Source organism: Phyllobates terribilis, unplaced genomic scaffold, assembly GCF_046119375.1.
Source record: "Phyllobates terribilis strain yellow unplaced genomic scaffold, ASM4611937v1 Scaffold_325__1_contigs__length_2139453, whole genome shotgun sequence".
Taxonomy (NCBI): Eukaryota; Metazoa; Chordata; class Amphibia; order Anura; family Dendrobatidae; genus Phyllobates; species Phyllobates terribilis.
The window spans coordinates 33549-57812 of record NW_027363085.1 but is presented as its reverse complement, the minus strand read 5'-3'; the positions used below and the strand labels follow the sequence as shown (position 1 = coordinate 57812).

Sequence of the window (24264 nt, the reverse complement as noted above, 5' to 3'; positions counted from 1 at the left end):
CCAGCAGAAGGAGACAACGTTTCAGAAAAGGCATTGTAGCAAACCAAAAAAGAAATTTTAAGCGCAGCAGAGTAACCAGCGCACATACCTGTTAGCTCAGGTGAGTTTAAAAGGCTGCTGTTGATAACAAGGGCATTTGCTAAATAGATGGTGTGTGTGCAACAATATACTGAAAGGTCAATTATATTGTGCAGCTTATCTCACCACCTGTAGTTATTTAGGTGAAAGCTCCAAAATGCTTGCCTAATATGTCTGTTTATCCAAAAGGAAGTAAAAAGGGAGAGCTAGAAAGATAGCATTGCATCACATTACATGGCAATGCAATGCACAGTTGCTGAAGTTGAACCAAAATGAGCTTGTAATCTGGCTTCTGCAACTTTGAACATGAAAAATCCAATGAGGAGAAGAAAAGCAAAGCCAAAGAGTCCATCCCAAAATCCGACAAACAAGCAAAATGAACAAAAAACATTGAATTCAATTCTTTCTGATTTTAGAAACTGCATTAAAGAAGGGGTGCACCGGTCCTGGAGATACTGCAATACCAGGTCAATGCGTGGAGTGGACAGAGCAAGCTCTTTTTCCATCTCCCTGTTCTAAAAATCCATTTAATATATGGTCCCCAGATAGGGGACGTATCAGATATTAAACTGATAAGAACAGATACTACACTTGATCTTAGCCAAAAGGCCGAGAAGCGATAACCAGAATTGGTTTCAAACTACGGAGCCACCCAAGGATCCTGAAAAGTCCATTTGTGGAGATGAGCTCCTGGACTCCCGTTAAGAAGACATGTTGTCAACCTCTAGATCCCTTACATGCCTGCACTTTTCGGCTTGCTGCTGCTGCAATCCACGCGTTTTAGATCTGCATAACTCCACCTCTTTAAACACAGCACCTTCACCCCCTGCTGTTCCCACCCGCCTCAACACCGTTGGAAGGGAGGAGAACCAATTAAGGTGGGGGGTGGGGTGGAACGAGCAGCTGTCTACCCTTAGCAGGAGGGCTCCTGATTACATACCTCTCCTGCTGCTGCTGCTGCTGGCTGTCCAGCAGCAGACTGAAGGTGGCTGCTGCTGTGCACAGGTATATAAAGGCTCAGAGCCTATTATGACACGCGCAGCCAGCGTTCCATTGCCACATTCCATCTACTGCAGGCAGGATACCTGGCTGGCTGAATGTCGCTGAGAAGCTCACAGAGACCGCCATAAGCAACAGTTTAACAGAATGCCACAGACTAATCAACCAAACTTTTTGGGTTGGGTTCTCTTTTATAGTCTGCAGGCATTAAATGAAAGAAGTCAGTGTTCCAGCAGAAGGAGACAACGTTTCAGAAAAGGCATTGTAGCAAACCAAAAAAGAAATTTTAAGCGCAGCAGAGTAACCAGCGCACATACCTGTTAGCTCAGGTGAGTTTAAAAGGCTGCTGTTGATAACAAGGGCATTTGCTAAATAGATGGTGTGTGTGCAACAATATACTGAAAGGTCAATTATATTGTGCAGCTTATCTCACCACCTGTAGTTATTTAGGTGAAAGCTCCAAAATGCTTGCCTAATATGTCTGTTTATCCAAAAGGAAGTAAAAAGGGAGAGCTAGAAAGATAGCATTGCATCACATTACATGGCAATGCAATGCACAGTTGCTGAAGTTGAACCAAAATGAGCTTGTAATCTGGCTTCTGCAACTTTGAACATGAAAAATCCAATGAGGAGAAGAAAAGCAAAGCCAAAGAGTCCATCCCAAAATCCGACAAACAAGCAAAATGAACAAAAAACATTGAATTCAATTCTTTCTGATTTTAGAAACTGCATTAAAGAAGGGGTGCACCGGTCCTGGAGATACTGCAATACCAGGTCAATGCGTGGAGTGGACAGAGCAAGCTCTTTTTCCATCTCCCTGTTCTAAAAATCCATTTAATATATGGTCCCCAGATAGGGGACGTATCAGATATTAAACTGATAAGAACAGATACTACACTTGATCTTAGCCAAAAGGCCGAGAAGCGATAACCAGAATTGGTTTCAAACTACGGAGCCACCCAAGGATCCTGAAAAGTCCATTTGTGGAGATGAGCTCCTGGACTCCCGTTAAGAAGACATGTTGTCAACCTCTAGATCCCTTACATGCCTGCACTTTTCGGCTTGCTGCTGCTGCAATCCACGCGTTTTAGATCTGCATAACTCCACCTCATTAAACACAGCACCTTCACCCCCTGCTGTTCCCACCCGCCTCAACACCGTTGGAAGGGAGGAGAACCAATTAAGGCGGGGGGTGGGGTGGAACGAGCAGCTGTCTACCCTTAGCAGGAGGGCTCCTGATTACATACCTCTCCTGCTGCTGCTGCTGCTGGCTGTCCAGCAGCAGACTGAAGGTGGCTGCTGCTGTGCACAGGTATATAAAGGCTCAGAGCCTATTATGACACGCGCAGCCAGCGTTCCATTGCCACATTCCATCTACTGCAGGCAGGATACCTGGCTGGCTGAATGTCGCTGAGAAGCTCACAGAGACCGCCATAAGCAACAGTTTAACAGAATGCCACAGACTAATCAACCAAACTTTTTGGGTTGGGTTCTCTTTTATAGTCTGCAGGCATTAAATGAAAGAAGTCAGTGTTCCAGCAGAAGGAGACAACGTTTCAGAAAAGGCATTGTAGCAAACCAAAAAAGAAATTTTAAGCGCAGCAGAGTAACCAGAGCACATACCTGTTAGCTCAGGTGAGTTTAAAAGGCTGCTGTTGATAACAAGGGCATTTGCTAAATAGATGGTGTGTGTGCAACAATATACTGAAAGGTCAATTATATTGTGCAGCTTATCTCACCACCTGTAGTTATTTAGGTGAAAGCTCCAAAATGCTTGCCTAATATGTCTGTTTATCCAAAAGGAAGTAAAAAGGGAGAGCTAGAAAGATAGCATTGCATCACATTACATGGCAATGCAATGCACAGTTGCTGAAGTTGAACCAAAATGAGCTTGTAATCTGGCTTCTGCAACTTTGAACATGAAAAATCCAATGAGGAGAAGAAAAGCAAAGCCAAAGAGTCCATCCCCAAATCCGACAAACAAGCAAAATGAACAAAAAACATTGAATTCAATTCTTTCTGATTTTAGAAACTGCATTAAAGAAGGGGTGCACCGGTCCTGGAGATACTGCAATACCAGGTCAATGCGTGGAGTGGACAGAGCAAGCTCTTTTTCCATCTCCCTGTTCTAAAAATCCATTTAATATATGGTCCCCAGATAGGGGACGTATCAGATATTAAACTGATAAGAACAGATACTACACTTGATCTTAGCCAAAAGGCCGAGAAGCGATAACCAGAATTGGTTTCAAACTACGGAGCCACCCAAGGATCCTGAAAAGTCCATTTGTGGAGATGAGCTCCTGGACTCCCGTTAAGAAGACATGTTGTCAACCTCTAGATCCCTTACATGCCTGCACTTTTCGGCTTGCTGCTGCTGCAATCCACGCGTTTTAGATCTGCATAACTCCACCTCTTTAAACACAGCACCTTCACCCCCTGCTGTTCCCACCCGCCTCAACACCGTTGGAAGGGAGGAGAACCAATTAAGGCGGGGGGTGGGGTGGAACGAGCAGCTGTCTACCCTTAGCAGGAGGGCTCCTGATTACATACCTCTCCTGCTGCTGCTGCTGCTGCTGGCTGTCCAGCAGCAGACTGAAGGTGGCTGCTGCTGTGCACAGGTATATAAAGGCTCAGAGCCTATTATGACACGCGCAGCCAGCGTTCCATTGCCACATTCCATCTACTGCAGGCAGGATACCTGGCTGGCTGAATGTCGCTGAGAAGCTCACAGAGACCGCCATAAGCAACAGTTTAACAGAATGCCACAGACTAATCAACCAAACTTTTTGGGTTCGTTTCTCTTTTATAGTCTGCAGGCATTAAATGAAAGAAGTCAGTGTTCCAGCAGAAGGAGACAACGTTTCAGAAAAGGCATTGTAGCAAACCAAAAAAGAAATTTTAAGCGCAGCAGAGTAACCAGCGCACATACCTGTTAGCTCAGGTGAGTTTAAAAGGCTGCTGTTGATAACAAGGGCATTTGCTAAATAGATGGTGTGTGTGCAACAATATACTGAAAGGTCAATTATATTGTGCAGCTTATCTCACCACCTGTAGTTATTTAGGTGAAAGCTCCAAAATGCTTGCCTAATATGTCTGTTTATCCAAAAGGAAGTAAAAAGGGAGAGCTAGAAAGATAGCATTGCATCACATTACATGGCAATGCAATGCACAGTTGCTGAAGTTGAACCAAAATGAGCTTGTAATCTGGCTTCTGCAACTTTGAACATGAAAAATCCAATGAGGAGAAGAAAAGCAAAGCCAAAGAGTCCATCCCAAAATCCGACAAACAAGCAAAATGAACAAAAAACATTGAATTCAATTCTTTCTGATTTTAGAAACTGCATTAAAGAAGGGGTGCACCGGTCCTGGAGATACTGCAATACCAGGTCAATGCGTGGAGTGGACAGAGCAAGCTCTTTTTCCATCTCCCTGTTCTAAAAATCCATTTAATATATGGTCCCCAGATAGGGGACGTATCAGATATTAAACTGATAAGAACAGATACTACACTTGATCTTAGCCAAAAGGCCGAGAAGCGATAACCAGAATTGGTTTCAAACTACGGAGCCACCCAAGGATCCTGAAAAGTCCATTTGTGGAGATGAGCTCCTGGACTCCCGTTAAGAAGACATGTTGTCAACCTCTAGATCCCTTACATGCCTGCACTTTTCGGCTTGCTGCTGCTGCAATCCACGCGTTTTAGATCTGCATAACTCCACCTCTTTAAACACAGCACCTTCACCCCCTGCTGTTCCCACCCGCCTCAACACCGTTGGAAGGGAGGAGAACCAATTAAGGCGGGGGGTGGGGTGGAACGAGCAGCTGTCTACCCTTAGCAGGAGGGCTCCTGATTACATACCTCTCCTGCTGCTGCTGCTGCTGCTGGCTGTCCAGCAGCAGACTGAAGGTGGCTGCTGCTGTGCACAGGTATATAAAGGCTCAGAGCCTATTATGACACGCGCAGCCAGCGTTCCATTGCCACATTCCATCTACTGCAGGCAGGATACCTGGCTGGCTGAATGTCGCTGAGAAGCTCACAGAGACCGCCATAAGCAACAGTTTAACAGAATGCCACAGACTAATCAACCAAACTTTTTGGGTTGGGTTCTCTTTTATAGTCTGCAGGCATTAAATGAAAGAAGTCAGTGTTCCAGCAGAAGGAGACAATGTTTCAGAAAAGGCATTGTAGCAAACCAAAAAAGAAATTTTAAGCGCAGCAGAGTAACCAGCGCACATACCTGTTAGCTCAGGTGAGTTTAAAAGGCTGCTGTTGATAACAAGGGCATTTGCTAAATAGATGGTGTGTGTGCAACAATATACTGAAAGGTCAATTATATTGTGCAGCTTATCTCACCACCTGTAGTTATTTAGGTGAAAGCTCCAAAATGCTTGCCTAATATGTCTGTTTATCCAAAAGGAAGTAAAAAGGGAGAGCTAGAAAGATAGCATTGCATCACATTACATGGCAATGCAATGCACAGTTGCTGAAGTTGAACCAAAATGAGCTTGTAATCTGGCTTCTGCAACTTTGAACATGAAAAATCCAATGAGGAGAAGAAAAGCAAAGCCAAAGAGTCCATCCCAAAATCCGACAAACAAGCAAAATGAACAAAAAACATTGAATTCAATTCTTTCTGATTTTAGAAACTGCATTAAAGAAGGGGTGCACCGGTCCTGGAGATACTGCAATACCAGGTCAATGCGTGGAGTGGACAGAGCAAGCTCTTTTTCCATCTCCCTGTTCTAAAAATCCATTTAATATATGGTCCCCAGATAGGGGACGTATCAGATATTAAACTGATAAGAACAGATACTACACTTGATCTTAGCCAAAAGGCCGAGAAGCGATAACCAGAATTGGTTTCAAACTACGGAGCCACCCAAGGATCCTGAAAAGTCCATTTGTGGAGATGAGCTCCTGGACTCCCGTTAAGAAGACATGTTGTCAACCTCTAGATCCCTTACATGCCTGCACTTTTCGGCTTGCTGCTGCTGCAATCCACGCGTTTTAGATCTGCATAACTCCACCTCTTTAAACACAGCACCTTCACCCCCTGCTGTTCCCACCCGCCTCAACACCGTTGGAAGGGAGGAGAACCAATTAAGGCGGGGGGTGGGGTGGAACGAGCAGCTGTCTACCCTTAGCAGGAGGGCTCCTGATTACATACCTCTCCTGCTGCTGCTGCTGGCTGTCCAGCAGCAGACTGAAGGTGGCTGCTGCTGTGCACAGGTATATAAAGGCTCAGAGCCTATTATGACACGCGCAGCCAGCGTTCCATTGCCACATTCCATCTACTGCAGGCAGGATACCTGGCTGGCTGAATGTCGCTGAGAAGCTCACAGAGACCGCCATAAGCAACAGTTTAACAGAATGCCACAGACTAATCAACCAAACTTTTTGGGTTGGGTTCTCTTTTATAGTCTGCAGGCATTAAATGAAAGAAGTCAGTGTTCCAGCAGAAGGAGACAACGTTTCAGAAAAGGCATTGTAGCAAACCAAAAAAGAAATTTTAAGCGCAGCAGAGTAACCAGCGCACATACCTGTTAGCTCAGGTGAGTTTAAAAGGCTGCTGTTCATAACAAGGGCATTTGCTAAATAGATGGTGTGTGTGCAACAATATACTGAAAGGTCAATTATATTGTGCAGCTTATCTCACCACCTGTAGTTATTTAGGTGAAAGCTCCAAAATGCTTGCCTAATATGTCTGTTTATCCAAAAGGAAGTAAAAAGGGAGAGCTAGAAAGATAGCATTGCATCACATTACATGGCAATGCAATGCACAGTTGCTGAAGTTGAACCAAAATGAGCTTGTAATCTGGCTTCTGCAACTTTGAACATGAAAAATCCAATGAGGAGAAGAAAAGCAAAGCCAAAGAGTCCATCCCAAAATCCGACAAACAAGCAAAATGAACAAAAAACATTGAATTCAATTCTTTCTGATTTTAGAAACTGCATTAAAGAAGGGGTGCACCGGTCCTGGAGATACTGCAATACCAGGTCAATGCGTGGAGTGGACAGAGCAAGCTCTTTTTCCATCTCCCTGTTCTAAAAATCCATTTAATATATGGTCCCCAGATAGGGGACGTATCAGATATTAAACTGATAAGAACAGATACTACACTTGATCTTAGCCAAAAGGCCGAGAAGCGATAACCAGAATTGGTTTCAAACTACGGAGCCACCCAAGGATCCTGAAAAGTCCATTTGTGGAGATGAGCTCCTGGACTCCCGTTAAGAAGACATGTTGTCAACCTCTAGATCCCTTACATGCCTGCACTTTTCGGCTTGCTGCTGCTGCAATCCACGCGTTTTAGATCTGCATAACTCCACCTCTTTAAACACAGCACCTTCACCCCCTGCTGTTCCCACCCGCCTCAACACCGTTGGAAGGGAGGAGAACCAATTAAGGCGGGGGGTGGGGTGGAACGAGCAGCTGTCTACCCTTAGCAGGAGGGCTCCTGATTACATACCTCTCCTGCTGCTGCTGCTGCTGGCTGTCCAGCAGCAAACTGAAGGTGGCTGCTGCTGTGCACAGGTATATAAAGGCTCAGAGCCTATTATGACACGCGCAGCCAGCGTTCCATTGCCACATTCCATCTACTGCAGGCAGGATACCTGGCTGGCTGAATGTCGCTGAGAAGCTCACAGAGACCGCCATAAGCAACAGTTTAACAGAATGCCACAGACTAATCAACCAAACTTTTTGGGTTGGGTTCTCTTTTATAGTCTGCAGGCATTAAATGAAAGAAGTCAGTGTTCCAGCAGAAGGAGACAACGTTTCAGAAAAGGCATTGTAGCAAACCAAAAAAGAAATTTTAAGCGCAGCAGAGTAACCAGCGCACATACCTGTTAGCTCAGGTGAGTTTAAAAGGCTGCTGTTGATAACAAGGGCATTTGCTAAATAGATGGTGTGTGTGCAACAATATACTGAAAGGTCAATTATATTGTGCAGCTTATCTCACCACCTGTAGTTATTTAGGTGAAAGCTCCAAAATGCTTGCCTAATATGTCTGTTTATCCAAAAGGAAGTAAAAAGGGAGAGCTAGAAAGATAGCATTGCATCACATTACATGGCAATGCAATGCACAGTTGCTGAAGTTGAACCAAAATGAGCTTGTAATCTGGCTTCTGCAACTTTGAACATGAAAAATCCAATGAGGAGAAGAAAAGCAAAGCCAAAGAGTCCATCCCAAAATCCGACAAACAAGCAAAATGAACAAAAAACATTGAATTCAATTCTTTCTGATTTTAGAAACTGCATTAAAGAAGGGGTGCACCGGTCCTGGAGATACTGCAATACCAGGTCAATGCGTGGAGTGGACAGAGCAAGCTCTTTTTCCATCTCCCTGTTCTAAAAATCCATTTAATATATGGTCCCCAGATAGGGGACGTATCAGATATTAAACTGATAAGAACAGATACTACACTTGATCTTAGCCAAAAGGCCGAGAAGCGATAACCAGAATTGGTTTCAAACTACGGAGCCACCCAAGGATCCTGAAAAGTCCATTTGTGGAGATGAGCTCCTGGACTCCCGTTAAGAAGACATGTTGTCAACCTCTAGATCCCTTACATGCCTGCACTTTTCGGCTTGCTGCTGCTGCAATCCACGCGTTTTAGATCTGCATAACTCCACCTCTTTAAACACAGCACCTTCACCCCCTGCTGTTCCCACCCGCCTCAACACCGTTGGAAGGGAGGAGAACCAATTAAGGCGGGGGGTGGGGTGGAACGAGCAGCTGTCTACCCTTAGCAGGAGGGCTCCTGATTACATACCTCTCCTGCTGCTGCTGCTGCTGGCTGTCCAGCAGCAGACTGAAGGTGGCTGCTGCTGTGCACAGGTATATAAAGGCTCAGAGCCTATTATGACACGCGCAGCCAGCGTTCCATTGCCACATTCCATCTACTGCAGGCAGGATACCTGGCTGGCTGAATGTCGCTGAGAAGCTCACAGAGACCGCCATAAGCAACAGTTTAACAGAATGCCACAGACTAATCAACCAAACTTTTTGGGTTGGGTTCTCTTTTATAGTCTGCAGGCATTAAATGAAAGAAGTCAGTGTTCCAGCAGAAGGAGACAACGTTTCAGAAAAGGCATTGTAGCAAACCAAAAAAGAAATTTTAAGCGCAGCAGAGTAACCAGCGCACATACCTGTTAGCTCAGGTGAGTTTAAAAGGCTGCTGTTGATAACAAGGGCATTTGCTAAATAGATGGTGTGTGTGCAACAATATACTGAAAGGTCAATTATATTGTGCAGCTTATCTCACCACCTGTAGTTATTTAGGTGAAAGCTCCAAAATGCTTGCCTAATATGTCTGTTTATCCAAAAGGAAGTAAAAAGGGAGAGCTAGAAAGATAGCATTGCATCACATTACATGGCAATGCAATGCACAGTTGCTGAAGTTGAACCAAAATGAGCTTGTAATCTGGCTTCTGCAACTTTGAACATGAAAAATCCAATGAGGAGAAGAAAAGCAAAGCCAAAGAGTCCATCCCAAAATCCGACAAACAAGCAAAATGAACAAAAAACATTGAATTCAATTCTTTCTGATTTTAGAAACTGCATTAAAGAAGGGGTGCACCGGTCCTGGAGATACTGCAATACCAGGTCAATGCGTGGAGTGGACAGAGCAAGCTCTTTTTCCATCTCCCTGTTCTAAAAATCCATTTAATATATGGTCCCCAGATAGGGGACGTATCAGATATTAAACTGATAAGAACAGATACTACACTTGATCTTAGCCAAAAGGCCGAGAAGCGATAACCAGAATTGGTTTCAAACTACGGAGCCACCCAAGGATCCTGAAAAGTCCATTTGTGGAGATGAGCTCCTGGACTCCCGTTAAGAAGACATGTTGTCAACCTCTAGATCCCTTACATGCCTGCACTTTTCGGCTTGCTGCTGCTGCAATCCACGCGTTTTAGATCTGCATAACTCCAACTCTTTAAACACAGCACCTTCACCCCCTGCTGTTCCCACCCGCCTCAACACCGTTGGAAGGGAGGAGAACCAATTAAGGCGGGGGGTGGGGTGGAACGAGCAGCTGTCTACCCTTAGCAGGAGGGCTCCTGATTACATACCTCTCCTGCTGCTGCTGCTGCTGGCTGTCCAGCAGCAGACTGAAGGTGGCTGCTGCTGTGCACAGGTATATAAAGGCTCAGAGCCTATTATGACACGCGCAGCCAGCGTTCCATTGCCACATTCCATCTACTGCAGGCAGGATACCTGGCTGGCTGAATGTCGCTGAGAAGCTCACAGAGACCGCCATAAGCAACAGTTTAACAGAATGCCACAGACTAATCAACCAAACTTTTTGGGTTGGGTTCTCTTTTATAGTCTGCAGGCATTAAATGAAAGAAGTCAGTGTTCCAGCAGAAGGAGACAACGTTTCAGAAAAGGCATTGTAGCAAACCAAAAAAGAAATTTTAAGCGCAGCAGAGTAACCAGCGCACATACCTGTTAGCTCAGGTGAGTTTAAAAGGCTGCTGTTGATAACAAGGGCATTTGCTAAATAGATGGTGTGTGTGCAACAATATACTGAAAGGTCAATTATATTGTGCAGCTTATCTCACCACCTGTAGTTATTTAGGTGAAAGCTCCAAAATGCTTGCCTAATATGTCTGTTTATCCAAAAGGAAGTAAAAAGGGAGAGCTAGAAAGATAGCATTGCATCACATTACATGGCAATGCAATGCACAGTTGCTGAAGTTGAACCAAAATGAGCTTGTAATCTGGCTTCTGCAACTTTGAACATGAAAAATCCAATGAGGAGAAGAAAAGCAAAGCCAAAGAGTCCATCCCAAAATCCGACAAACAAGCAAAATGAACAAAAAACATTGAATTCAATTCTTTCTGATTTTAGAAACTGCATTAAAGAAGGGGTGCACCGGTCCTGGAGATACTGCAATACCAGGTCAATGCGTGGAGTGGACAGAGCAAGCTCTTTTTCCATCTCCCTGTTCTAAAAATCCATTTAATATATGGTCCCCAGATAGGGGACGTATCAGATATTAAACTGATAAGAACAGATACTACACTTGATCTTAGCCAAAAGGCCGAGAAGCGATAACCAGAATTGGTTTCAAACTACGGAGCCACCCAAGGATCCTGAAAAGTCCATTTGTGGAGATGAGCTCCTGGACTCCCGTTAAGAAGACATGTTGTCAACCTCTAGATCCCTTACATGCCTGCACTTTTCGGCTTGCTGCTGCTGCAATCCACGCGTTTTAGATCTGCATAACTCCAACTCTTTAAACACAGCACCTTCACCCCCTGCTGTTCCCACCCGCCTCAACACCGTTGGAAGGGAGGAGAACCAATTAAGGCGGGGGGTGGGGTGGAACGAGCAGCTGTCTACCCTTAGCAGGAGGGCTCCTGATTACATACCTCTCCTGCTGCTGCTGCTGCTGGCTGTCCAGCAGCAGACTGAAGGTGGCTGCTGCTGTGCACAGGTATATAAAGGCTCAGAGCCTATTATGACACGCGCAGCCAGCGTTCCATTGCCACATTCCATCTACTGCAGGCAGGATACCTGGCTGGCTGAATGTCGCTGAGAAGCTCACAGAGACCGCCATAAGCAACAGTTTAACAGAATGCCACAGACTAATCAACCAAACTTTTTGGGTTGGGTTCTCTTTTATAGTCTGCAGGCATTAAATGAAAGAAGTCAGTGTTCCAGCAGAAGGAGACAACGTTTCAGAAAAGGCATTGTAGCAAACCAAAAAAGAAATTTTAAGCGCAGCAGAGTAACCAGCGCACATACCTGTTAGCTCAGGTGCGTTTAAAAGGCTGCTGTTGATAACAAGGGCATTTGCTAAATAGATAGTGTGTGTGCAACAATATACTGAAAGGTCAATTATATTGTGCAGCTTATCTCACCACCTGTAGTTATTTAGGTGAAAGCTCCAAAATGCTTGCCTAATATGTCTGTTTATCCAAAAGGAAGTAAAAAGGGAGAGCTAGAAAGATAGCATTGCATCACATTACATGGCAATGCAATGCACAGTTGCTGAAGTTGAACCAAAATGAGCTTGTAATCTGGCTTCTGCAACTTTGAACATGAAAAATCCAATGAGGAGAAGAAAAGCAAAGCCAAAGAGTCCATCCCAAAATCCGACAAACAAGCAAAATGAACAAAAAACATTGAATTCAATTCTTTCTGATTTTAGAAACTGCATTAAAGAAGGGGTGCACCGGTCCTGGAGATACTGCAATACCAGGTCAATGCGTGGAGTGGACAGAGCAAGCTCTTTTTCCATCTCCCTGTTCTAAAAATCCATTTAATATATGGTCCCCAGATAGGGGACGTATCAGATATTAAACTGATAAGAACAGATACTACACTTGATCTTAGCCAAAAGGCCGAGAAGCGATAACCAGAATTGGTTTCAAACTACGGAGCCACCCAAGGATCCTGAAAAGTCCATTTGTGGAGATGAGCTCCTGGACTCCCGTTAAGAAGACATGTTGTCAACCTCTAGATCCCTTACATGCCTGCACTTTTCGGCTTGCTGCTGCTGCAATCCACGCGTTTTAGATCTGCATAACTCCACCTCTTTAAACACAGCACCTTCACCCCCTGCTGTTCCCACCCGCCTCAACACCGTTGGAAGGGAGGAGAACCAATTAAGGCGGGGGGTGGGGTGGAACGAGCAGCTGTCTACCCTTAGCAGGAGGGCTCCTGATTACATACCTCTCCTGCTGCTGCTGCTGCTGGCTGTCCAGCAGCAGACTGAAGGTGGCTGCTGCTGTGCACAGGTATATAAAGGCTCAGAGCCTATTATGACACGCGCAGCCAGCGTTCCATTGCCACATTCCATCTACTGCAGGCAGGATACCTGGCTGGCTGAATGTCGCTGAGAAGCTCACAGAGACCGCCATAAGCAACAGTTTAACAGAATGCCACAGACTAATCAACCAAACTTTTTGGGTTGGGTTCTCTTTTATAGTCTGCAGGCATTAAATGAAAGAAGTCAGTGTTCCAGCAGAAGGAGACAACGTTTCAGAAAAGGCATTGTAGCAAACCAAAAAAGAAATTTTAAGCGCAGCAGAGTAACCAGCGCACATACCTGTTAGCTCAGGTGAGTTTAAAAGGCTGCTGTTGATAACAAGGGCATTTGCTAAATAGATGGTGTGTGTGCAACAATATACTGAAAGGTCAATTATATTGTGCAGCTTATCTCACCACCTGTAGTTATTTAGGTGAAAGCTCCAAAATGCTTGCCTAATATGTCTGTTTATCCAAAAGGAAGTAAAAAGGGAGAGCTAGAAAGATAGCATTGCATCACATTACATGGCAATGCAATGCACAGTTGCTGAAGTTGAACCAAAATGAGCTTGTAATCTGGCTTCTGCAACTTTGAACATGAAAAATCCAATGAGGAGAAGAAAAGCAAAGCCAAAGAGTCCATCCCAAAATCCGACAAACAAGCAAAATGAACAAAAAACATTGAATTCAATTCTTTCTGATTTTAGAAACTGCATTAAAGAAGGGGTGCACCGGTCCTGGAGATACTGCAATACCAGGTCAATGCATGGAGTGGACAGAGCAAGCTCTTTTTCCATCTCCCTGTTCTAAAAATCCATTTAATATATGGTCCCCAGATAGGGGACGTATCAGATATTAAACTGATAAGAACAGATACTACACTTGATCTTAGCCAAAAGGCCGAGAAGCGATAACCAGAATTGGTTTCAAACTACGGAGCCACCCAAGGATCCTGAAAAGTCCATTTGTGGAGATGAGCTCCTGGACTCCCGTTAAGAAGACATGTTGTCAACCTCTAGATCCCTTACATGCCTGCACTTTTCGGCTTGCTGCTGCTGCAATCCACGCGTTTTAGATCTGCATAACTCCACCTCTTTAAACACAGCACCTTCACCCCCTGCTGTTCCCACCCGCCTCAACACCGTTGGAAGGGAGGAGAACCAATTAAGGCGGGGGGTGGGGTGGAACGAGCAGCTGTCTACCCTTAGCAGGAGGGCTCCTGATTACATACCTCTCCTGTTGCTGCTGCTGCTGGCTGTCCAGCAGCAGACTGAAGGTGGCTGCTGCTGTGCACAGGTATATAAAGGCTCAGAGCCTATTATGACACGCGCAGCCAGCGTTCCATTGCCACATTCCATCTACTGCAGGCAGGATACCTGACTGGCTGAATGTCGCTGAGAAGCTCACAGAGACCGCCATAAGCAACAGTTTAACAGAATGCCACAGACTAATCAACCAAACTTTTTGGGTTGGGTTCTCTTTTATAGTCTGCAGGCATTAAATGAAAGAAGTCAGTGTTCCAGCAGAAGGAGACAACGTTTCAGAAAAGGCATTGTAGCAAACCAAAAAAGAAATTTTAAGCGCATCAGAGTAACCAGCGCACATACCTGTTAGCTCAGGTGAGTTTAAAAGGCTGCTGTTGATAACAAGGGCATTTGCTAAATAGATGGTGTGTGTGCAACAATATACTGAAAGGTCAATTATATTGTGCAGCTTATCTCACCACCTGTAGTTATTTAGGTGAAAGCTCCAAAATGCTTGCCTAATATGTCTGTTTATCCAAAAGGAAGTAAAAAGGGAGAGCTAGAAAGATAGCATTGCATCACATTACATGGCAATGCAATGCACAGTTGCTGAAGTTGAACCAAAATGAGCTTGTAATCTGGCTTCTGCAACTTTGAACATGAAAAATCCAATGAGGAGAAGAAAAGCAAAGCCAAAGAGTCCATCCCAAAATCCGACAAACAAGCAAAATGAACAAAAAACATTGAATTCAATTCTTTCTGATTTTAGAAACTGCATTAAAGAAGGGGTGCACCGGTCCTGGAGATACTGCAATACCAGGTCAATGCGTGGAGTGGACAGAGCAAGCTCTTTTTCCATCTCCCTGTTCTAAAAGTCCATTTAATATATGGTCCCCAGATAGGGGACGTATCAGATATTAAACTGATAAGAACAGATTTTTTTAATTGAATGCGTCAGAAGACGCGACATAAATTAAATTCCATTTGCATGGATAACCAAAAAAATGTCGCCTACGCCTTCATCATCCGAATTCAACTTTTTGTTTTTTTTAAGAAAATTTAATGATAATTAATAAATAAAACATAACATAACATATCCTTACATCAACAACAAAAAACTTCCAACAAAAACATCAACTCAACATTTTTCTTCTTCCACGTTTCTTCTTCCTCCATGACATGTCCAACAATTTCCAGTCAAAACCTTGCAGCAAAATCTTTTCATCTTCTTCAGCTTCAGCACTGGTATCAACACAATCCTGCATTACTTTCTCTTTTCCCTTATCATCCACCTTCCTTTTTTCCTTAACGTCTTTACTTCTAGGTACTCTCTCCAGTCTGCAAAACATAGATTCCCCAACTCCTGAGAATTCCTGCTTCTCTCCCACAAACTCCTTCTTATTTTCAACTACTTGTATATCTTTGTCTTCTTTCTCTTTACAATCTTCAAACGATTCTTCAAATATCTTTTTCCCTTTCTCCTCTTTTTTCCCACCTTCCTCATAACAAAATCCAGGTTTCCCATTATCAATTCTTCTTTTACCATTTTCCACATAACTGAATCCACATTTACCATTTATAACAATCCTTCCTAAACTTAGTTCATTTTGTCCATTTTCCCAAACTAGGAAACTTCTCTTCCCATTCCAGACTCCCACTTTATTTAAGTAGTCCTTCTGGAATTTTACCAAAATACTCCATGGCTTCAAAAACTCCATCACTTCCTCCATCTCTACAAAGGGGTCATCCATACAGATAACCACCTTTTTCGGCCTTCCAGCAAAAAGAGCATTAACTCCAATTTCTTTTCCTTCCCAATTCTTGAGAAGACAAATACACTTTTCTTCAGACTTCAGTGTTACGTCAAATACCTTTTTAAACTTGATTTCTTGCATACAAAAAATGTCCTCTTCAATGATCGTCCCATACTTGAACAGAATATCCAAGATCTGATTCTCCTCCAACGAAAAATCCTCTAACTCCGTCTTCACATAGAACCGTAAACAGTTCCTCTTCCTCGTCAACTCCATCTTCTTCCTCCAAAAGAACTGCCCCCCACAGCTATGTGTGGTGACACGATGATCGCCTCTCGTTGCCCAGGGACTAATCCGACTCCCCAATAGCAGCAGGAGGGTGAAGCCCTGCCGTTAGACAAAGCGATCCCCCCAGGCCAAGGAGCCGGGTACCCTGGGCACCTCCTAGCCAAGGCCAAGGCAGCAACTGGTAGATCACTGCACCTGATCTTAGCCAAAAGGCCGAGAAGCGATAACCAGAATTGGTTTCAAACTACGGAGCCACCCAAGGATCCTGAAAAGTCCATTTGTGGAGATGAGCTCCTGGACTCCCGTTAAGAAGACATGTTGTCAACCTCTAGATCCCTTACATGCCTGCACTTTTCGGCTTGCTGCTGCTGCAATCCACGCGTTTTAGATCTGCATAACTCCACCTCTTTAAACACAGCACCTTCACCCCCTGCTGTTCCCACCCGCCTCAACACCGTTGGAAGGGAGGAGAACCAATTAAGGCGGGGGGTGGGGTGGAACGAGCAGCTGTCTACCCTTAGCAGGAGGGCTCCTGATTACATACCTCTCCTGCTGCTGCTGCTGCTGGCTGTCCAGCAGCAGACTGAAGGTGGCTGCTGCTGTGCACAGGTATATAAAGGCTCAGAGCCTATTATGACACGCGCAGCCAGCGTTCCATTGCCACATTCCATCTACTGCAGGCAGGATACCTGGCTGGCTGAATGTCGCTGAGAAGCTCACAGAGACCGCCATAAGCAACAGTTTAACAGAATGCCACAGACTAATCAACCAAACTTTTTGGGTTGGGTTCTCTTTTATAGTCTGCAGGCATTAAATGAAAGAAGTCAGTGTTCCAGCAGAAGGAGACAACGTTTCAGAAAAGGCATTGTAGCAAACCAAAAAAGAAATTTTAAGCGCAGCAGAGTAACCAGCGCACATACCTGTTAGCTCAGGTGAGTTTAAAAGGCTGCTGTTGATAACAAGGGCATTTGCTAAATAGATGGTGTGTGTGCAACAATATACTGAAAGGTCAATTATATTGTGCAGCTTATCTCACCACCTGTAGTTATTTAGGTGAAAGCTCCAAAATGCTTGCCTAATATGTCTGTTTATCCAAAAGGAAGTAAAAAGGGAGAGCTAGAAAGATAGCATTGCATCACATTACATGGCAATGCAATGCACAGTTGCTGAAGTTGAACCAAAATGAGCTTGTAATCTGGCTTCTGCAACTTTGAACATGAAAAATCCAATGAGGAGAAGAAAAGCAAAGCCAAAGAGTCCATCCCAAAATCCGACAAACAAGCAAAATGAACAAAAAACATTGAATTCAATTCTTTCTGATTTTAGAAACTGCATTAAAGAAGGGGTGCACCGGTCCTGGAGATACTGCAATACCAGGTCAATGCGTGGAGTGGACAGAGCAAGCTCTTTTTCCATCTCCCTGTTCTAAAAATCCATTTAATATATGGTCCCCAGATAGGGGACGTATCAGATATTAAACTGATAAGAACAGATACTACACTTGATCTTAGCCAAAAGGCCGAGAAGCGATAACCAGAATTGGTTTCAAACTACGGAGCCACCCAAGGATCCTGAAAAGTCCATTTGTGGAGATGAGCTCCTGGACTCCCGTTAAGAAGACATGTTGTCAACCTCTAGATCCCTTACATGCCTGCACTTTTCGGCTTGCTGCTGCTGCAATCCACGCGTTTTAGATCTGCATAACTCCACCTCTTTAAACACAGCACCTTCACCCCCTGCTGTTCCCACCCGCCTCAACACCGTTGGAAGGGAGGAGAACCAATTAAGGCGGGGGGTGGGGTGGAACGAGCAGCTGTCTACCCTTAGCAGGAGGGCTCCTGATTACATACCTCTCCTGCTGCTGCTGCTGCTGGCTGTCCAGCAGCAGACTGAAGGTGGCTGCTGCTGTGCACAGGTATATAAAGGCTCAGAGCCTATTATGACACGCGCAGCCAGCGTTCCATTGCCACATTCCATCTACTGCAGGCAGGATACCTGGCTGGCTGAATGTCGATGAGAAGCTCACAGAGACCGCCATAAGCAACAGTTTAACAGAATGCCACAGACTAATCAACCAAACTTTTTGGGTTGGGTTCTCTTTTATAGTCTGCAGGCATTAAATGAAAGAAGTCAGTGTTCCAGCAGAAGGAGACAACGTTTCAGAAAAGGCATTATAGCAAACCAAAAAAGAAATTTTAAGCGCAGCAGAGTAACCAGCGCACATACCTGTTAGCTCAGGTGAGTTTAAAAGGCTGCTGTTGATAACAAGGGCATTTGCTAAATAGATGGTGTGTGTGCAACAATATACTGAAAGGTCAATTATATTGTGCAGCTTATCTCACCACCTGTAGTTATTTAGGTGAAAGCTCCAAAATGCTTGCCTAATATGTCTGTTTATCCAAAAGGAAGTAAAAAGGGAGAGCTAGAAAGATAGCATTGCATCACATTACATGGCAATGCAATGCACAGTTGCTGAAGTTGAACCAAAATGAGCTTGTAATCTGGCTTCTGCAACTTTGAACATGAAAAATCCAATGAGGAGAAGAAAAGCAAAGCCAAAGAGTCCATCCCAAAATCCGACAAACAAGCAAAATGAACAAAAAACATTGAATTCAATTCTTTCTGATTTTAGAAACTGCATTAAAGAAGGGGTGCACCGGTCCTGGAGATACTGCAATACCAGGTCAATGCGTGGAGTGGACAGAGCAAGCTCTTTTTCCATCTCCCTGTTCTAAAAATCCATTTAATATATGGTCCCCAGATAGGGGACGTATCAGATATTAAACTGATAAGAACAGATACTACACTTGATCTTAGCCAAAAGGCCGAGAAGCGATAACCAGAATTGGTTTCAAACTACGGAGCCACCCAAGGATCCTGAAAAGTCCATTTGTGGAGATGAGCTCCTGGACTCCCGTTAAGAAGACATGTTGTCAACCTCTAGATCCCTTACATGCCTGCACTTTTCGGCTTGCTGCTGCTGCAATCCACGCGTTTTAGATCTGCATAACTCCACAACTTTAAACACAGCACCTTCACCCCCTGCTGTTCCCACCCGCCTCAACACCGTTGGAAGGGAGGAGAACCAATTAAGGCGGGGGGTGGGGTGGAACGAGCAGCTGTCTACCCTTAGCAGGAGGGCTCCTGATTACATACCTCTCCTGCTGCTGCTGCTGCTGGCTGTCCAGCAGCAGACTGAAGGTGGCTGCTGCTGTGCACAGGTATATAAAGGCTCAGAGCCTATTATGACACGCGCAGCCAGCGTTCCATTGCCACATTCCATCTACTGCAGGCAGGATACCTGGCTGGCTGAATGTCGCTGAGAAGCTCACAGAGACCGCCATAAGCAACAGTTTAACAGAATGCCACAGACTAATCAACCAAACTTTTTGGGTTGGGTTCTCTTTTATAGTCTGCAGGCATTAAATGAAAGAAGTCAGTGTTCCAGCAGAAGGAGACAACGTTTCAGAAAAGGCATTGTAGCAAACCAAAAAAGAAATTTTAAGCGCAGCAGAGTAACCAGCGCACATACCTGTTAGCTCAGGTGAGTTTAAAAGGCTGCTGTTGATAACAAGGGCATTTGCTAAATAGATAGTGTGTGTGCAACAATATACTGAAAGGTCAATTATATTGTGCAGCTTATCTCACCACCTGTAGTTATTTAGGTGAAAGCTCCAAAATGCTTGCCTAATATGTCTGTTTATCCAAAAGGAAGTAAAAAGGGAGAGCTAGAAAGATAGCATTGCATCACATTACATGGCAATGCAATGCACAGTTGCTGAAGTTGAACCAAAATGAGCTTGTAATCTGGCTTCTGCAACTTTGAACATGAAAAATCCAATGAGGAGAAGAAAAGCAAAGCCAAAGAGTCCATCCCAAAATCCGACAAACAAGCAAAATGAACAAAAAACATTGAATTCAATTCTTTCTGATTTTAGAAACTGCATTAAAGAAGGGGTGCACCGGTCCTGGAGATACTGCAATACCAGGTCAATGCGTGGAGTGGACAGAGCAAGCTCTTTTTCCATCTCCCTGTTCTAAAAATCCATTTAATATATGGTCCCCAGATAGGGGACGTATCAGATATTAAACTGATAAGAACAGATTTTTGATTGAAGCTGCATCCAAGGCACTGAAAAATGTGACCGAAGTCACACCAAAACAGCGCACGAGGCGAGGATTCATGTGGACCCTTCCCGGAGGAGAGGGTCCCCAATAAACCATCCCCATCCCTCCGAGCCAGAAGGCCACAGCGAGGGTCAGGGATCTCCGATGCTCTCCCTAGCCGAAGCCGGAGAAGAGCCGTTTTCGTGCTCCCAGCTTCCATCTAGGCTGCCACCCTAGTGGAGCTGGAGCCTGTGTTGTTTTCTCAGCCCAAAGCTGACCGGACCTCCGACCGGGTTTATAAAAATTCCCCTTCCTAGCCCGGAGGCCAGGAATAGGGGGGGTTGCTCAGAAAGTATGATTGGCAAAGGTGCGGCGTGCTACGAAGCCAAGTCTTTCTGGGGTTCCCAGTCCCAGTAAGCTTGGACTCCCACCAGGGCGCCTACTCCTGGGGCACATTGCTCCAAAGCCCTCACACTTACCCAGCCTAGTGACTTCGATCCTGGAGGGCCATGTTTTCCATCAGATAACTCTATGAGCCACCTGGCGTACTAACAAGTGCACCAAACCAGTGTGTAATATGCATCAATTTACTAGGGCAGCCCAAGGACAAAACTGCCTTTTCAAAAGATACTACACTTGATCTTAGCCAAAAGGCCGAGAAGCGATAACCAGAATTGGTTTCAAACTACGGAGCCACCCAAGGATCCTGAAAAGTCCATTTGTGGAGATGAGCTCCTGGACTCCCGTTAAGAAGACATGTTGTCAACCTCTAGATCCCTTACATGCCTGCACTTTTCGGCTTGCTGCTGCTGCAATCCACGCGTTTTAGATCTGCATAACTCCACCTCTTTAAACACAGCACCTTCACCCCCTGCTGTTCCCACCCGCCTCAACACCGTTGGAAGGGAGGAGAACCAATTAAGGCGGGGGGTGGGGTGGAACGAGCAGCTGTCTACCCTTAGCAGGAGGGCTCCTGATTACATACCTCTCCTGCTGCTGCTGCTGCTGGCTGTCCAGCAGCAGACTGAAGGTGGCTGCTGCTGTGCACAGGTATATAAAGGCTCAGAGCCTATTATGACACGCGCAGCCAGCGTTCCATTGCCACATTCCATCTACTGCAGGCAGGATACCTGGCTGGCTGAATGTCGCTGAGAAGCTCACAGAGACCGCCATAAGCAACAGTTTAACAGAATGCCACAGACTAATCAACCAAACTTTTTGGGTTGGGTTCTCTTTTATAGTCTGCAGGCATTAAATGAAAGAAGTCAGTGTTCCAGCAGAAGGAGACAACGTTTCAGAAAAGGCATTGTAGCAAACCAAAAAAGAAATTTTAAGCGCAGCAGAGTAACCAGCGCACATACCTGTTAGCTCAGGTGAGTTTAAAAGGCTGCTGTTGATAACAAGGGCATTTGCTAAATAGATGGTGTGTGTGCAACAATATACTGAAAGGTCAATTATATTGTGCAGCTTATCTCACCACCTGTAGTTATTTAGGTGAAAGCTCCAAAATGCTTGCCTAATATGTCTGTTTATCCAAAAGGAAGTAAAAAGGGAGAGCTAGAAAGATAGCATTGCATCACATTACATGGCAATGCAATGCACAGTTGCTGAAGTTGAACCAAAATGAGCTTGTAATCTGGCTTCTGCAACTTTGAACATGAAAAATCCAATGAGGAGAAGAAAAGCAAAGCCAAAGAGTCCATCCCAAAATCCGACAAACAAGCAAAATGAACAAAAAACATTGAATTCAATTCTTTCTGATTTTAGAAACTGCATTAAAGAAGGGGTGCACCGGTCCTGGAGATACTGCAATACCAGGTCAATGCATGGAGTGGACAGAGCAAGCTCTTTTTCCATCTCCCTGTTCTAAAAATCCATTTAATATATGGTCCCCAGATAGGGGACGTATCAGATATTAAACTGATAAGAACAGATACTACACTTGATCTTAGCCAAAAGGCCGAGAAGCGATAACCAGAATTGGTTTCAAACTACGGAGCCACCCAAGGATCCTGAAAAGTCCATTTGTGGAGATGAGCTCCTGGACTCCCGTTAAGAAGACATGTTGTCAACCTCTAGATCCCTTACATGCCTGCACTTTTCGGCTTGCTGCTGCTGCAATCCACGCGTTTTAGATCTGCATAACTCCACCTCTTTAAACACAGCACCTTCACCCCCTGCTGTTCCCACCCGCCTCAACACCGTTGGAAGGGAGGAGAACCAATTAAGGCGGGGGGTGGGGTGGAACGAGCAGCTGTCTACCCTTAGCAGGAGGGCTCCTGATTACATACCTCTCCTGTTGCTGCTGCTGCTGGCTGTCCAGCAGCAGACTGAAGGTGGCTGCTGCTGTGCACAGGTATATAAAGGCTCAGAGCCTATTATGACACGCGCAGCCAGCGTTCCATTGCCACATTCCATCTACTGCAGGTAGGATACCTGACTGGCTGAATGTCGCTGAGAAGCTCACAGAGACCGCCATAAGCAACAGTTTAACAGAATGCCACAGACTAATCAACCAAACTTTTTGGGTTGGGTTCTCTTTTATAGTCTGCAGGCATTAAATGAAAGAAGTCAGTGTTCCAGCAGAAGGAGACAACGTTTCAGAAAAGGCATTGTAGCAAACCAAAAAAGAAATTTTAAGCGCAGCAGAGTAACCAGCGCACATACCTGTTAGCTCAGGTGAGTTTAAAAGGCTGCTGTTGATAACAAGGGCATTTGCTAAATAGATGGTGTGTGTGCAACAATATACTGAAAGGTCAATTATATTGTGCAGCTTATCTCACCACCTGTAGTTATTTAGGTGAAAGCTCCAAAATGCTTGCCTAATATGTCTGTTTATCCAAAAGGAAGTAAAAAGGGAGAGCTAGAAAGATAGCATTGCATCACATTACATGGCAATGCAATGCACAGTTGCTGAAGTTGAACCAAAATGAGCTTGTAATCTGGCTTCTGCAACTTTGAACATGAAAAATCCAATGAGGAGAAGAAAAGCAAAGCCAAAGAGTCCATCCCAAAATCCGACAAACAAGCAAAATGAACAAAAAACATTGAATTCAATTCTTTCTGATTTTAGAAACTGCATTAAAGAAGGGGTGCACCGGTCCTGGAGATACTGCAATACCAGGTCAATGCGTGGAGTGGACAGAGCAAGCTCTTTTTCCATCTCCCTGTTCTAAAAATCCATTTAATATATGGTCCCCAGATAGGGGACGTATCAGATATTAAACTGATAAGAACAGATTTTTTTAATTGAATGCGTCAGAAGACGCGACATAAATTAAATTCCATTTGCATGGATAACCAAAAAAATGTCGCCTACGCCTTCATCATCCGAATTCAACTTTTTGTTTTTTTTAAGAAAATTTAATGATAATTAATAAATAAAACATAACATAACATATCCTTACATCAACAACAAAAAACTTCCAACAAAAACATCAACTCAACATTTTTCTTCTTCCACGTTTCTTCTTCCTCCATGACATGTCCAACAATTTCCAGTCAAAACCTTGCAGCAAAATCTTTTCATCTTCTTCAGCTTCAGCACTGGTATCAACACAATCCTGCATTACTTTCTCTTTTCCCTTATCATCCACCTTCCTTTTTTCCTTAACGTCTTTACTTCTAGGTACTCTCTCCAGTCTGCAAAACATAGATTCCCCAACTCCTGAGAATTCCTGCTTCTCTCCCACAAACTCCTTCTTATTTTCAACTACTTGTATATCTTTGTCTTCTTTCTCTTTACAATCTTCAAACGATTCTTCAAATATCTTTTTCCCTTTCTCCTCTTTTTTCCCACCTTCCTCATAACAAAATCCAGGTTTCCCATTATCAATTCTTCTTTTACCATTTTCCACATAACTGAATCCACATTTACCATTTATAACAATCCTTCCTAAACTTAGTTCATTTTGTCCATTTTCCCAAACTAGGAAACTTCTCTTCCCATTCCAGACTCCCACTTTATTTAAGTAGTCCTTCTGGAATTTTACCAAAATACTCCATGGCTTCAAAAACTCCA

The 24264-nt window shown here is 44.3% G+C and overlaps 16 non-coding genes and 2 pseudogenes across 16 annotated transcripts; all 18 read right to left on the bottom strand.

Moving 5' to 3' along the window:
- Window positions 1-508: 508 nt before the first annotated feature.
- On the bottom strand, window positions 509-699 carry LOC141221484 (U2 spliceosomal RNA). Its single transcript, XR_012289515.1, has one exon. It is a non-coding gene; the product is annotated as a U2 spliceosomal RNA (small nuclear RNA).
- A 1115-nt stretch (window positions 700-1814) lies between these two features.
- On the bottom strand, window positions 1815-2005 carry LOC141221473 (U2 spliceosomal RNA). The gene has a single exon (XR_012289504.1). It is a non-coding gene; the product is annotated as a U2 spliceosomal RNA (small nuclear RNA).
- A 1115-nt stretch (window positions 2006-3120) lies between these two features.
- On the bottom strand, window positions 3121-3311 carry LOC141221462 (U2 spliceosomal RNA). The gene has a single exon (XR_012289493.1). It is a non-coding gene; the product is annotated as a U2 spliceosomal RNA (small nuclear RNA).
- A 1118-nt stretch (window positions 3312-4429) lies between these two features.
- LOC141221450 (U2 spliceosomal RNA) lies at window positions 4430-4620 on the bottom strand. Its single transcript, XR_012289482.1, has one exon. It is a non-coding gene; the product is annotated as a U2 spliceosomal RNA (small nuclear RNA).
- A 1118-nt stretch (window positions 4621-5738) lies between these two features.
- Window positions 5739-5929, bottom strand: LOC141221439 (U2 spliceosomal RNA). Its single transcript, XR_012289471.1, has one exon. It is a non-coding gene; the product is annotated as a U2 spliceosomal RNA (small nuclear RNA).
- Window positions 5930-7041: 1112 nt separating this feature from the next.
- Window positions 7042-7232, bottom strand: LOC141221428 (U2 spliceosomal RNA). Its single transcript, XR_012289460.1, has one exon. It is a non-coding gene; the product is annotated as a U2 spliceosomal RNA (small nuclear RNA).
- Window positions 7233-8347: 1115 nt separating this feature from the next.
- Window positions 8348-8538, bottom strand: LOC141221417 (U2 spliceosomal RNA). Its single transcript, XR_012289449.1, has one exon. It is a non-coding gene; the product is annotated as a U2 spliceosomal RNA (small nuclear RNA).
- Window positions 8539-9653: 1115 nt separating this feature from the next.
- LOC141221406 (U2 spliceosomal RNA) lies at window positions 9654-9844 on the bottom strand. Its single transcript, XR_012289438.1, has one exon. It is a non-coding gene; the product is annotated as a U2 spliceosomal RNA (small nuclear RNA).
- Window positions 9845-10959: 1115 nt separating this feature from the next.
- On the bottom strand, window positions 10960-11150 carry LOC141221395 (U2 spliceosomal RNA). The gene has a single exon (XR_012289427.1). It is a non-coding gene; the product is annotated as a U2 spliceosomal RNA (small nuclear RNA).
- A 1115-nt stretch (window positions 11151-12265) lies between these two features.
- Window positions 12266-12456, bottom strand: LOC141221382 (U2 spliceosomal RNA). Its single transcript, XR_012289415.1, has one exon. It is a non-coding gene; the product is annotated as a U2 spliceosomal RNA (small nuclear RNA).
- Window positions 12457-13571: 1115 nt separating this feature from the next.
- Window positions 13572-13762, bottom strand: LOC141221455 (U2 spliceosomal RNA). Its single transcript, XR_012289487.1, has one exon. It is a non-coding gene; the product is annotated as a U2 spliceosomal RNA (small nuclear RNA).
- A 1115-nt stretch (window positions 13763-14877) lies between these two features.
- LOC141221566 (U2 spliceosomal RNA) lies at window positions 14878-15064 on the bottom strand. Its single transcript, XR_012289593.1, has one exon. It is a non-coding gene; the product is annotated as a U2 spliceosomal RNA (small nuclear RNA).
- A 2412-nt stretch (window positions 15065-17476) lies between these two features.
- Window positions 17477-17667, bottom strand: LOC141221370 (U2 spliceosomal RNA). Its single transcript, XR_012289404.1, has one exon. It is a non-coding gene; the product is annotated as a U2 spliceosomal RNA (small nuclear RNA).
- A 1115-nt stretch (window positions 17668-18782) lies between these two features.
- LOC141221359 (U2 spliceosomal RNA) lies at window positions 18783-18973 on the bottom strand. The gene has a single exon (XR_012289393.1). It is a non-coding gene; the product is annotated as a U2 spliceosomal RNA (small nuclear RNA).
- A 1115-nt stretch (window positions 18974-20088) lies between these two features.
- LOC141221545 (U2 spliceosomal RNA) lies at window positions 20089-20269 on the bottom strand (annotated as a pseudogene).
- A 524-nt stretch (window positions 20270-20793) lies between these two features.
- On the bottom strand, window positions 20794-20909 carry LOC141221615 (U2 spliceosomal RNA; annotated as a pseudogene).
- Window positions 20910-22024: 1115 nt separating this feature from the next.
- On the bottom strand, window positions 22025-22215 carry LOC141221454 (U2 spliceosomal RNA). The gene has a single exon (XR_012289486.1). It is a non-coding gene; the product is annotated as a U2 spliceosomal RNA (small nuclear RNA).
- Window positions 22216-23330: 1115 nt separating this feature from the next.
- Window positions 23331-23517, bottom strand: LOC141221554 (U2 spliceosomal RNA). Its single transcript, XR_012289581.1, has one exon. It is a non-coding gene; the product is annotated as a U2 spliceosomal RNA (small nuclear RNA).
- Window positions 23518-24264: the final 747 nt, after the last annotated feature.